The 13,241-nt window shown below is 37.5% G+C and overlaps 1 long non-coding RNA gene across 1 annotated transcript; it reads right to left on the reverse strand.

The window, feature by feature from the left end:
- Positions 1-7,104: 7,104 nt before the first annotated feature.
- Positions 7,105-7,618, reverse strand: LOC132766664 (uncharacterized). Its single transcript, XR_009630537.2, has 3 exons — positions 7,364-7,618; positions 7,234-7,266; positions 7,105-7,131 (listed from the first exon to the last, which is right to left on the reverse strand). It is a non-coding gene; the product is annotated as an uncharacterized lncRNA (long non-coding RNA).
- Positions 7,619-13,241: the final 5,623 nt, after the last annotated feature.

The following is a 13,241-nucleotide window of genomic DNA, read 5'->3' on the forward strand; positions in this document are numbered from 1 at the left end:
TGTGCGATCTTCTTGCAGCAGTTGAGAATGTGATTTATTGTTTCATTTGCTTCCTTGCAGAGTCTACACTCTGCTTCCAGAATCAGGCCCTCTGTCTCCTTTTTCAAAGTTCCATTTATGAGCCACAGCCATGTTTTTTCTTTGTCAATTTGGATTATTATTATTATTATTATTACTATTATTATTTTATGACACAAAAACACAGTATGACACAGTATGACACAGCAAACAAGATATATATGCTGGATTTCGTATCACAAAATCACAAGCCAGACACTTCCCAAGCATTTGGGATTGTGTGATTTATTATTATTATTATTATTATTATTATTATTATTATTGCTTATCTAGTTAAAAGTTTTCTCTATTGCTTTTTTGTGTATGTATGTATGTATGTATGTATGTATGTGTGAGGATACCAAGCACCAATATTTTGTTTCCAGAAATATGTTGTTCTATAGTACTCATCTTTTTGTTGCCAGCTGTTGCACATTTGGTCTGGGTGGAGTTCTGTAGATTTAAAGTCTTAATTATTATATCCACTTTTGAGTGCAAAAATTATCAGGTGATTTTGTAAAGTTGGTTTCTCATGATGTGTGTGTGTGTCTGTATAAATGCCATCATGTTATAGAACATTTAATGAATCCACTGCATCCAGGCCCCAGGGCTTCTCTTTCTGAGTGTGGGAAAAGCCCCTCCAGAATCCTGCAGGCAGCCGCGAGATTGTAAGCAGACACAGACTCTAAATATTATTTTGGGGGGGGGGGGGGGGTCCTTTCAATTTCTGGAAGATTTGTTGTCCTAATACTTTGGTTCTTAAAGAAGCAATTCTAAGCAGATAAGCTTTGGAGAATTTAGTCCGCATAATTTCTTCCACCCACCATGACATTAGGTGTAGATCACATTGCTTCAAGAGAGCACTCTGAACACCACCGATGACAGATCTGTACCACACTTGGCACACAGAACCCCCATGACCAACAAAAAATACTGCAGGGGTTTGAGGGGAGTGACCCACTGTGGCGGGAGTTGTAATTTACCCCAAATCTAAACTGCACCAATGACAGAGAGCAGTGTGAACCCAAATGGTGATGGATCTGGACCAAACCTGGAACACATACTTCACATGCACTTCTTCGAAAACTGGTGGGGTTTGGAGGGAACTGACCTTTAATTTAGGGAGTTATAGTTCACTCCCATCCAAAGAAAGCTGTGAACTCCAATGATAATAGATCTGGACCAAATTTGGCACACAGCTCAACATGACCAGCTTTGAATATGGACAAGGTTGAAACAATGACAGATGACGATGAGAGTTGTAGTTTACCCATATTCATTTGAATTTTCTAATGGGTCCATTCTTAAATTCCAAAATCCAACAGAGAATATTTTGTATGTTTAGTGTTATAAAAGGCCTAACCCGGGCATCAGTAGTTTCCTGAGCTAGTAATTGAATAAAACACATTTTTAAAAGTCACAGGAAAGTCTGATTTCAACCAAAAATGTGCTGTAGCAAGTGCCGATTTAGTCCAGATCCATGCTGAAATCAGCTCTACAAAATTCAGAGCTCCTTGTAGGCACCCATGCCTGCTGAAGTGCAATAAAGAGTCTCATATGGGGGAGCTGCTGAAAAATGCCCCAAGGGAATGGATGGACAGCAGCGAGGGATAACTGACCCCCTGGGAGGGGTAATTGATTCTCTCCACTCCACCTGCCTCTATCCTTTTTTGGAGCCCTGTATATCTCCAGTGTGCTGATGCACATCTTGCCCAGAAATTTGCCCGGGGGGTGGGGGAACTGGATGGGGACTTGAAGCCAGGTTCTGTGTTCAATATAATAAGCTTTCCAAACTCGAATTAGTTCCAGATCTGTCAATCTGATTCCCCGGGGCAGCAAAACCAGGAGCTCCCAAATCAGTCCCAAACTGGATTATAGTGTGATGCAAGAATTTTTAGAAATAACCTAAACCAGAAACTATTTATTTTAGGATTACTGAACAAATAAATTAAAGACTTGAACAAATTAAAGACTTGAGTAGTAATCTTTGCAGTTGTAACTGCGATATTACTTTATGCACAATAATGGAAGAATGTAGATTTACTTACAAGGGAAAATTCGATTTTGCAGATATTTGAAATCAACAAACTATCTAATTTAAACAACTTCTCAAGAGATTGGCAGACCTTTAATATATAAAAAGGAAAACATGAAGATGCTTGAAGGATTTGAGGATTGTCAAACAATAAAATTATAAGGTAAAAATTAAGGTTATAAATATATTACACAATAGCAAGAAGATGACTTTTTCACATAGATGTTTTTGGACTGAAGAATGAGAAATCCATTTTTTCTTTTTTATATGTAGGAGAAATGAGAGATAGAGTTGTGTAGTGTAGTTTGAGAGTTTAGTTTTGAGAATATTAAGAGGATATTAAATTAGTTTAAAATATTTCTAATTGACTATTTCTGTTTCACTGTATTATTGCATTCATTTTGTAACTTTTTTAAAAAAAAGTCCATATCAGTGTTTTAGAAAACTTTCAATTGGCTTATTTTTTTTAGAATGCACATTAATTCAGTAACTTGGATCAACTCAGCATCCTTAACAATCCTTTCTTCTACTGTTGGTGCATCACTTCATTTCCAAATTTGAGCAAAAAATATACTTGCCATTATCATGTTTCAAACAAATAATCCTTATTTACTATCCAATTCTTCATCCATAATGTCCAATAGAAACGCCTCTGGTTACATTACAAAATTCACCTTTAAGATTTTTTTTATTAACATAAATTTTAGATCAGTCATTTTTCACAGAAATATAATAAATAACATCAGTTTAGCACTGATTATGTAAGTGGTTCCTTTCCAGATATGAAAGGTAGTTTTGTGCTTCTTGTAAAAATTCTGCCATGTTCCCAAATGCGGCATTTTCACACACTGCATTACTGGTATTATTCTGTGGAAGAAAAAAAATTATAAACCAAACTCATATGAAGTCTCATATGATTTCAAATAAAAATTCAAATTTCCTTGTAGATTAGTGAATTTGACATAAATAGTGCATAAATAGTGATGAAGAAGATATCATTTTCTCCTTACCTTTGACTCTTTATCAGTGAGCATAGTCATAAATAGTGACAGTGCAAAACCCGGATCAAAAGCTAGGAGGAAATATGTGTCAATAATTCAGCTCCCTCATCATCTACAGCAAATTCAGGCCTCTTAGGGTTCACTTAATATTTCATAGGTATCCTGCCATAGATGTAACTCCACTACACTGTGCTTTATAGTGTTCTCTTGTGGGAAATTTTCTAAAATGTGTTGGATATTTTTAATTTTTTTGTGCACTTAGAACTGTTTTTTTCTTCTAGGTTTCTTAAATTCCAATAGTTTAATCAATTATAAAACTGCATTGTATAAAGATGTGAGCAGACAACCAGCTACAAGACTAACTTTGCCTTATCCTAGCTCAGTGGTTCACAACCTGGGCTCCCCAGATGTTTTTGGCCTACAACTCCCAGAAATCCCAGTCAGTTTACCAGCTTTTAGGATTTCTGGGGAGCCCAGGTTGAGAACCATTGTCCTAGCTGAATAAGAGAAACAATCTCTTCAATGAAACAAACAATGAAAAGATATTGAAAGATAATTAGTAGTTATTTGCCATTGTGATACAAATATATCGGAAGGGAGAAACATGCCAAGAGGAAGGCATGTCAGGTCAACCCTGTCCAAGACTGTCTTCCACCTGGAAACTGATGTTCTCACTGTGGAAGAACCTGAGGATCAAGAACTGGGCTCCACAGCCACCTATGGACCCACTGCCAAGAGGACCATCATACTCGGGCTACAAGGAATCGCCTAAGTAAATAAATATATCCCCTTTAATTCAAGCAGATGAACCCCTGATTAATATGAATTTAATTCAATTTATATACCCTTCCCCTACAATCTCTGATTAGAGTTTTGCACTGTCACTATTTATGACTATGCTCACTGATACAGGGTCAAAGGTAAGGAGGAAATGATAACTTCCTCCTTTGGTTTGACTACTCATCACACTTTAATGCTTTTAATCATAAAGAATCAGTGAGTGACATTATTTGTAATCCTGAAAGGTTCTGTGGTTCAAAACATGCATTACATTCATTAAATGTTTACCTGAAAACTTACCAGGCATTTGTTTAATCCTTTAATCCTGACATTGATTGACTTGATTGTCTTAGCACAGCTGATGTCTGGCTGATTTCCGATATCTTCAAATCCTTTCCGGAGGCATGGCCATTTACAAGTAGGCTGAGGAATAATAAATGCTTTATTAATCCACTTGTAGATATGGTTGCAGTGGTAGTTATAAAGCACGCAAAACATAACCATCCTAATAGCAGAATCCTGCCTCCCAAGAAAGATGTCTTGCATTTTTTAAACATTAGAAATTGACTTCATCCTATTGGTTATTTTTATTTTTACACTGTTCTAAATGGATTCGGCTAATTTTATTGTATTGTATGCCACCCTGAACTCTTGAATTAGAGGGCGGCATGGGATACAAATGTCTTAACAAATAAAATAAATAATCCTTGGTTTAAATATTTTGAAATTGTTTGCATATAGGATTAAACCTATCCATTCTTTTGAATGTTCTATGTTATATCAACTCTTGAATTTTCAGTGTATGTCTGCATAAGCCTGGATGATCTTGGCCTGGGATTGTTCCTCTACACCAGAGCTTTTCAAACATTTCAGGTTGGTGACACACTTTTTAGACATACATCATTTTGTGGCACGCTAATTCAGTTTTACTTGCAAACTGGAAGTTAAAGCAACCCCTTTAAAGAGATACGGACATTCATAAATTTGAATAATGAAATGTATATTTCATGAAAAGCATATTTCATGAAAAGCTTTAATTTATATTTTAAAAAATACATGATTTATTAACATTGCTGGATAATTTATATTGAATATTAACTTTCAGGTTTGTGATTATAGATGCAAATCATCCCAGAGCAGGGTTTATAGGGTAGTGTAGAGAGTTAACTCTTTTGGTCCTATTTTGTATATGGTTCTGGTTGCTAGATGTTGGTTCTATTTAAAAATAAGGACCCTGATTAGCTTGATCAGTGTAAAACAAAATACCTCTTTAACTGCATCATGAACAATATATGAAAACAGAATTGAGTTTTATTTTTAAAAGTTGGAACCCTGCACATGCTCAGTTGGTAGTAAATTATCCTGAATGCAGTGAAACACACTTCCAGATACCTACATACAGGATAATGCTGAGTATCTAATGAATGAAACTGCCAAGGCATAAGGAAATATGCCTAAAGATCAGTTCTGTTTTTGGAAATTTAACACAGACAGAAAACCTAGGCTAATTAAAAAGGGGCCTTCTCTATTCCCATTGTTTAACAATTTCATTTCAGAAATATATCCAAATGGAGAAATATGTTAGTTTACTTTAACATAAGATATAGAGGAATCCAGTAGTACTTTTGAGATTACAGTGTTCCCTCGCTACGTCATGGTTCATGTTTAACGGACTGGCTGTTTCACAGATTTCAAAAAATATTAATGTATATATATAGGTATTTTCACTGTTTTCTGGGTTTTTGCTGCCACCGCTCTCCGAGGTGCTTTACCTCCTCCCTCCAGCCTCCTCCCTCCTCCCTCCAGAGATAGTAAAAGTGTCTTTCCTTCCTTTCCTCCACTTTATTTTAAGTGTATAAAGACTTACAATAGTGTATACCTACTAAAATAATGTATACATATTAAAATAAATAGAGCATCCCTACTTTGTGGTTTTTCACTTATTGCAGGAGGTCCTGGAACGTAACTCCTGCAATAAGTGAGGGCACACTGTATCAAGAAAAAAGAAATCCACTTGTAGACTCCGAAAGCTTATCTTTCCTGGTTAGTCGATGTCTCTAGTCTGCTTTGTCTTTGTTTCAATTTAGCATTAATTTTAATGAGAGAAAATTTTGAGAGATAGTAAAATCCAAAATTTTGAGAGATAGTAAAATCTTCACTGAAATGAAATATGGCAGTTTATATTGGATTTGAAGTAGCCAAATAAAAGCCAAAATATTCTTCTAATGTTTATTTTGAGAGCCAGCATGGTCTAGTGGTTTGATTATTTGACTATAACTTTGGGGACCAGGTCTCAAATCCTCATTCGGCCATGGAAACCCAGTGGATCACCTTGATCAGATCACACTGTTTCAGCCTCAAAGGGAGGCAAAAATAACCCCTCTCTGGACAAAACTTGTCAAGAAAACTCCATGGTAGGTTCACTTTAGGAAATGACTTGAAGGCTCCAAATAACAACAAACAGCAATTTCATTTGAAAATGCTGCTCTAATCCATTTTCATAGAGTTCCAATAAAATATGTTACTTATAGATATATATAATCAGCACTGTTTTAATACTTTCAGTAATTTGCTAAATCCTTAAATTGTACTAATATGCCTCAAAAAGCACCCAGAGTTAAACTTTTAAATGTTTCAGTAAAAGAGTATTGCCTCTGAAGATGCCAGCCACAGATGCAGGTAAAAAGACAGGAGAAAATACTGCTAGTGCATGGCCAAACAGTCCAGAAACCATACAACACTCCAGTGATTCCAGCCGTGAAAGCCTTTGACAATAGTATTGCCTTTAATTTCAACCAAATTTTAAAAGTTTAGGGTTTTTTCCCCTCTAAACTATTTCTTATATACTCACTTTTATATATATTCCATAGTTTAGTAGTGTTAAGTTTTTATGCTGAGACCACAATACCATTAGCCCACATGTGGCTTTCAAGCACTTTTTAATGTCACCCTTGAGTTTATGGTAATATCCAGATAAATCAGTATTTGTGATATGAGTAGATTTCATGATTTTTTAAAATCCCTTCTTACAATTTTAATTTAACAGTCCCAAAATCTATTTTAACCCTACCCAATTCAATTGCTAATTCCAACTTGTCTGATAAATACATTGTTATGTGACATACCAACACTTGGATAGATCCCATTGATTCAATGGGTGTATTGTGGTGACTGACGAATACCATAATCCATTCTCCTCCCTCCCTGAAAGCAGCTGGAATATTTGCTTACCCATTCAGTAGGTAATCTCAAATTTGCCTGAAAAGAAACAAAACAAAAATAAAACACATGTAAACTCAGTATAACTATTTAAGTTGTTTGTATGTAGAAACACATGTTAAAAGAGAGTAGTTCACTTACTGTGTCTCCAATAATGCATCTGGTGTTCTTACGCTAAAATGATAACATTGGAAGAATTGTATAACAATGATCAGTTAGTTTAAAAACAGTTTTAAAAATAAAAACAAAATCTAAACATGTTTATACTTACAAGATTATTTACTTTTATATTGAGTTCTCTGGTAAGGCATTGTCCTTTGACCTGTGCTAAGATGAAACAGCAGAAGGTGAGGTAACCCAGCATCATGGTGTTCGAGAGCTACTTACTTTGATACTGAAAAAAATTGCTCGGCGGACTCCTTTAAATTGAGAAATCTACAGAATTATCTTGATCATGGGAAGGGGAAAAAGCTAGTCACAGTATCAATACTAAGTGCCCACTATTTTTCTCTCTTCCAAAGTTGGAGTTCATTTTAGTGCTAGGAAATGCAGAGGTGCCCCATCTATGTTGTGGTTTTCCTCGAGATTAAAATTCATAAATGTTTTACCAAGGCAATTAATTTAACCATTACTGAGTGAAACCACAATAGGAAACGGATCAGTGTATACTTTTCTATGAGGGCACGGCTGTTTTTGCAATCTTGGTTAATTCTTTCAGATAAAACTTTCCCTACATTCAGAGAATTCAGTGTATTTGTACAGTCACATCCTGAAGATACAGATTTCCCCTTGATTCCCATATGTACACCAAACATCATGGGATTTTCTTTGGAACACAAGTTTGGAAAATATGTCTATGTTGATGATTCCACTTGGCAGAAGTGCACTTTGAGAATTAATGTATCTGAAACTTGCAAGTGCTGTCTTGAAAAAGGTGGAACAGATATTTTGTTCCTCTTATCTCTTCATTTATACCAATGTGAATATCTAGGTGAAATCAATGTACATTATGAGCCTGAAGGCAGGGAATTGTTTGTTGTTCTTTGGCTTGTATGGCGCCATGTGCAGTGATGATGGTATATAAACCAACAGTGAGGATGATGAGCTATCAGGTTCACATTATAAGAGTTTTATTCAGACAGTCCACCTCCTTTAGTAATAAAGTAGGGAAGTAAACATGAGCCGGTGGTAGATTCATAAGAATGTAGTGGTTCTCCCTGCCTTTCAACCAACATGTCTGAGCTATCCAAATTATTCTTTTCAGTTATAAACATAAATTGAACTTATCAAGTTTACAGGATTATACAAATATTGAGTGAAAAATCAATTAATCAAATTTAAAATCATTTTTTTCCACAGGAGGAAGACAATTGCTCAGACTATTCACTAATTCCTTTAAGAATAAAATTAGTGAAGATTTATAGCCTTTTGGAGTGGTGCCAGTTAAATTGAGAATACGGCAATTCAGATTGTGCTGAATCTAAATTCCTCTCAGATTAGAGGTGTTGAAAATGACTTCAGGACAAATCCATTGTTGTTTGCATACTGGTGCATTATACATTCACACAGATCACACAGATCAGAGTCACTAAGGCCATTTCAGTGTCAAATTTTGACTTGAAACCAGGCTCAGTCTGTCAAAATGATCTATTTCCTCGAAGACATGATTTTTTTTCAAGTTCTATGCCATTTTGACATCAATTCTAATAATCACTGTCCTGAACAATTTCAGACCTAGGACCTTATCACACTTGGGGCTTTTGCCCCCTTACTACTCTTCAGAGATGGGGCTTGCCGAGAACAATCACACAACGCTGGCTTGCCCCCACTCCACCCCATAACTCCCCAAAGTGGCAAGGAAATGTTGCAAGATGCTTCCTCACCAACGACACAAGGTAAATCGTGTTTTGGGTATTTCTGAGTGAGCTACCCGCACTTTTCTCCCCCTTTCCCCATCTGATGAGGACAGGGCGCCAACGTGCATTGTCCAGTTCTCCCCATGTGATAGGGAAGGAGGAGGGTGCACGGGACATTGCGATTGTCAGCAAAACAGGGGAGGACTCATATGAATTATGACATCCTAAAAGAAGAGCACTGAAGCATGCAATAAATAACACCAAGTTACTTTTTCAACAGCAGTGGGTTATTCATACACTGTAACAAGTAACATACATTAATTACTTCCAAAAAGTTACTAACCAGCTAACTCAGAACCGAGGTATGTTACTATGGGATTCTGAGCCTCGATGTCTCTAAAATGTATATTTTCCAAGACTAAATCCACATGAGGGCTGCATCCTAGCTCCAGTGCAGAGTGTCCTGCCCTGGTTAATATCATGCAGAAATCAGAATTGGAACTCAAATTAGTCTCGAAAGGCATAGAGTTCCCACATTCTGAAGTCATGTTGGCACATAAGACCATTTCTACCATTATCATGTGTTCACTGTATTGTGCTGACATGACTGCACTGGCTGTGTTTTTAAATTCCCAGCATACTTGGAAATATACATATATACACAATTTTTCCTATTCATATAAGCCAATAGTCTTTCATGTTTTCTTGTAATTCTTATTACCCACCAACACACTCGTTAGTTAGTTTTGACAGTTTGCTGCTCTCTACAATCTGCTGTCCCCAAAGCCTGCAGCCCAAAGTGACAGTATGCTGCCCCATTTTTCTTTGCTGGGGTACTTTATCCAACACATGTAGAAACCATTCCTCTGTACATGCATGGAGGTACAAACGGGTGAGGCCAGCCCCAGCCATTTTAGTGCCCAAGATCAAGGAGAAAGTAATGGTTATACTTCCATGAATAGAAAGCCACTGGAGTGACAAACGATGCCTGCTTCAACACTAATGGTGGAATGATATCCAGTCCTGCACCTGAGAGCAGAAGGCTAGCTTAAGGGGCATAGGGAAACTGGCTACATGGCAAACTGAGCCTTATCGTTTAACCCCACACTGCCACTCTCTGCACCACAACATCACTGGCTTTTCCTTGCTCTCCCAACAATAAGCCTTGCCTTGCTTCTGTGAATCAAATTTCAAACAATTCTAAGAAAAAAGGAAGGAATTTTGAAAGATTATTGATGTAATAATGCACAACAGTTTACAAAATCACACTACTTCTTTATTCAAATTTGAAGGGTAGTATTATCCTGACATCTTTTGGGTTTTTGGGTTTGGGTTTGCTGGCTGAAGGAGGGGACTTGCCTAATGGATGAGAAACACCGAGGCCAACAGCATAAGGTCTTTGCTTACATTCATCATGGAAGAGATGAGATTTCAAAAAGAAAACCATGTTGAGGGGAAAATCTCTGCAGAGTAAAGCTATGAAAATTTTTGCATGCTTTTATCATACATCATTATCAAGATAATGTGGAGAAGTAACCACAAGGAAGAGATGATTATGCTGGAGATGTAGCAGAAAATAACCACAAAACGTAGAGAATTGAGCTGTTTAGTTTTTTTTATGACTTGATAGTTTTTCATTTTCTAGAGATAAAGCTTTCTGGCTCACAAGAAGAAAACTTAAGTCACACATTTTGTTGTAGGAATAAAAGAAAAACAGCTAAAGGAAACCATTTGATCCTCCACATCTGCACCATCACTGCTGAAGTGCATAGAGTTTAGCTTTATTTAGTTGCACAGCCAGCCCTCCAAATTTACAGGTTTCACTTTTGGATGTGATAAATATATTTTCTATAGGAAGTTGGTCTATAGAGGACCTAAAAATTCCAAGAGAGAACATTTTTCTAGGCATTTGTAAGTCATCCAGTACAATTCTTTGGTCAGCCTCTAGAATTGTGTTGAGGGGTCTAGGAATTCCAAGAAAAGTGTTTTCTCAGATAAAAATAGCCCCCCCCCATTTTGCAGTAATCTAGTGAGTCTAATCCTAGTAAATGTGGAGGACTGACAGTATTTCATAGATCTGTGAATATAAATACTTGACTGCGTTGATCAGTGCAGGGGCAGCAATGAATATAAAAGCACAATTATTAAGGTGTCACTGAAATCTGCATATTATTTCTTTTTTATTTCTTCACATCTCTGTATCCCGATAGCTTATGCTCACAAAATATTACAAAGTTTGAAATGTTATCCTATACCACTCTGTATATCAGGCTTTCTCAACCTGGCGCCCTGTGGATTATAGAATATACCAGGTATGGAAGGTATTTTGGCAAGGATCCAAAGTGTCATATACATTAGGTTCTTGTGGGTTTTTTCGGGCTATAGGGCCATGTTCTAGAGGCATTTCTCCTGACGTTTCGCCTGCATCTATGGCAAGCATCCTCAGAGGTAGTGAGGTCATCCAGTACAATTCTTTGGTCAGCCTCTAGAATTGTGTTGAGGGTGCTTGCCATAGATGCAGGCGAAACGTCAGGAGAAATGCCTCTAGAACATGGCCCTATAGCCCGAAAAAACCCACAAGAACATAGTGATTCCAGCCATGAAAGCCTTCGACAATACATTGTCATATACATTCCTCCTTCCTTGCATAAAAGCATTTCAGTTTCTTACCACTGAGAAAAATGTTTGAGAAAAGAAGCCTAATGAAACATTAAAGGTGCCAGAAAAAATGGCTATCAGATAAAAGCTACTCCGAATACTTCACACTTGCTGCACCATTCAGAAGCAGCACAAATGGTCATCAGTTTACAGCACGGGTTGGCAACATGTGGTATTTCAGATTTTGTTAGACTTAAACTTCCATCAGTCTTATCTACCATAACAATTGGTGAGAAGTGAGGGCAATTACAATTCAAATGTATTCAGAGGGCCATGATGTACTCAGCCCGAGTTTAAGAAGAAAGCTTTTAGACACACATACTGATGGCACAAGCCGTATTGAAGAGACCATTCTACTAAATGTGCCATAAACTTCAGGGACTTTCTAAGTCAGGATTTGACAAAATGCAGCTTACACGTTGGATGTGGCACCACAAGGCTGGGTTTGTTTTGGGTCTTTTTTCTCAAATATATATGCAAATATAAATAAATAAATAAATATCTGTGTTTATCTTGTAATTAAGGTGTGTAGATAGCTTTTTTTGCCACGTTTTAGTCCTCTTCGGCCCTGCAGGGATCAAAAAAGAGGGGGGGGGGGTTTGGGGGGGGAATTACATTATTTGCCCTAAAATACTCCAAATAATTCACAAGTTATTGTCGAAGGCTTTCATGGCCTGAATCACTGGGTTATTGTAGGTTTTTTTGGGCTATGTGGCCATGTTCTAGAGGCATTCTCTCCTGACATTTCGCCTGCTTCTATGACAAGCATCCTCACTACCTCTGAGGATGCTTGCCATAGATGCAGGCAAAACATCAGGAGAGAATGCCTCTAGAACATGGCCGTATAGCCTGAAAAAACCTACAAAAACCCAATTCACAAATTACATTTCCCTCCACAGGGCCCCTGGAGCATTTTGGCACAGAGGAGGCTGGGGGGGGGGGGGGGGGGAAGAGAGAATCTCAAAGCACAGTGGAAATGCTCCAATATCTACTGGAGCACTGCTTCTTAAAATGAGGATCCGGAACCCAAATTAAGTCCCCTTGGCTTAATGTTGGGGTTTTGAAAAATTTGGCCACCTATTTACACAAATCTGTTAGCAGCAACATGCTGTGTTTACAGTGGACTCTGCAGAAAATGCTTCAGCTATGCTCCACAGTAAATGTTTGATTTGTGTACTGATTTTATATACCCTGAGTTGTGCAAAATTTTCTTAGGCAGGTGGAAAAGGATCACATAAGTTTTCTTGTGCAGAAAGGGGTTGTAAGTGAAAAAGATTTAAGAAGCCCTGCACTAGAGGTGTCTGAAGGCAATATTTTTGTAGGTTCTTGTGGGTTTTTTCAGGCTATAGGGCCATGTTCTAGAGGCATGGCCCTATAGCCCGAAAAAACCCACAAGAACCTAGTGATTCCAGCCATGAAAGCCTTCGACAATACAATATTTTTTGTCTTTATTTCTGTGGAGGCTGGCATGACCCCTCATGATTTGCTATAGGCTAATGCAGTGGTTCTCAAAGTGATCTGTGGAGCCCTTGGGGGTCCATGAAGCACACTGAGGGGTTCTGTGCTTTTCTCCTCCTCCAAACTTTCCCTCTTTCCTGCCCCTTCCCCTGCCTCCCTCACCAAAAAGCCTTTTCA

Source organism: Anolis sagrei, chromosome 2 (assembly GCF_037176765.1).
Source record: "Anolis sagrei isolate rAnoSag1 chromosome 2, rAnoSag1.mat, whole genome shotgun sequence".
Lineage (NCBI taxonomy): Eukaryota > Metazoa > Chordata > Lepidosauria > Squamata > Dactyloidae > Anolis > Anolis sagrei.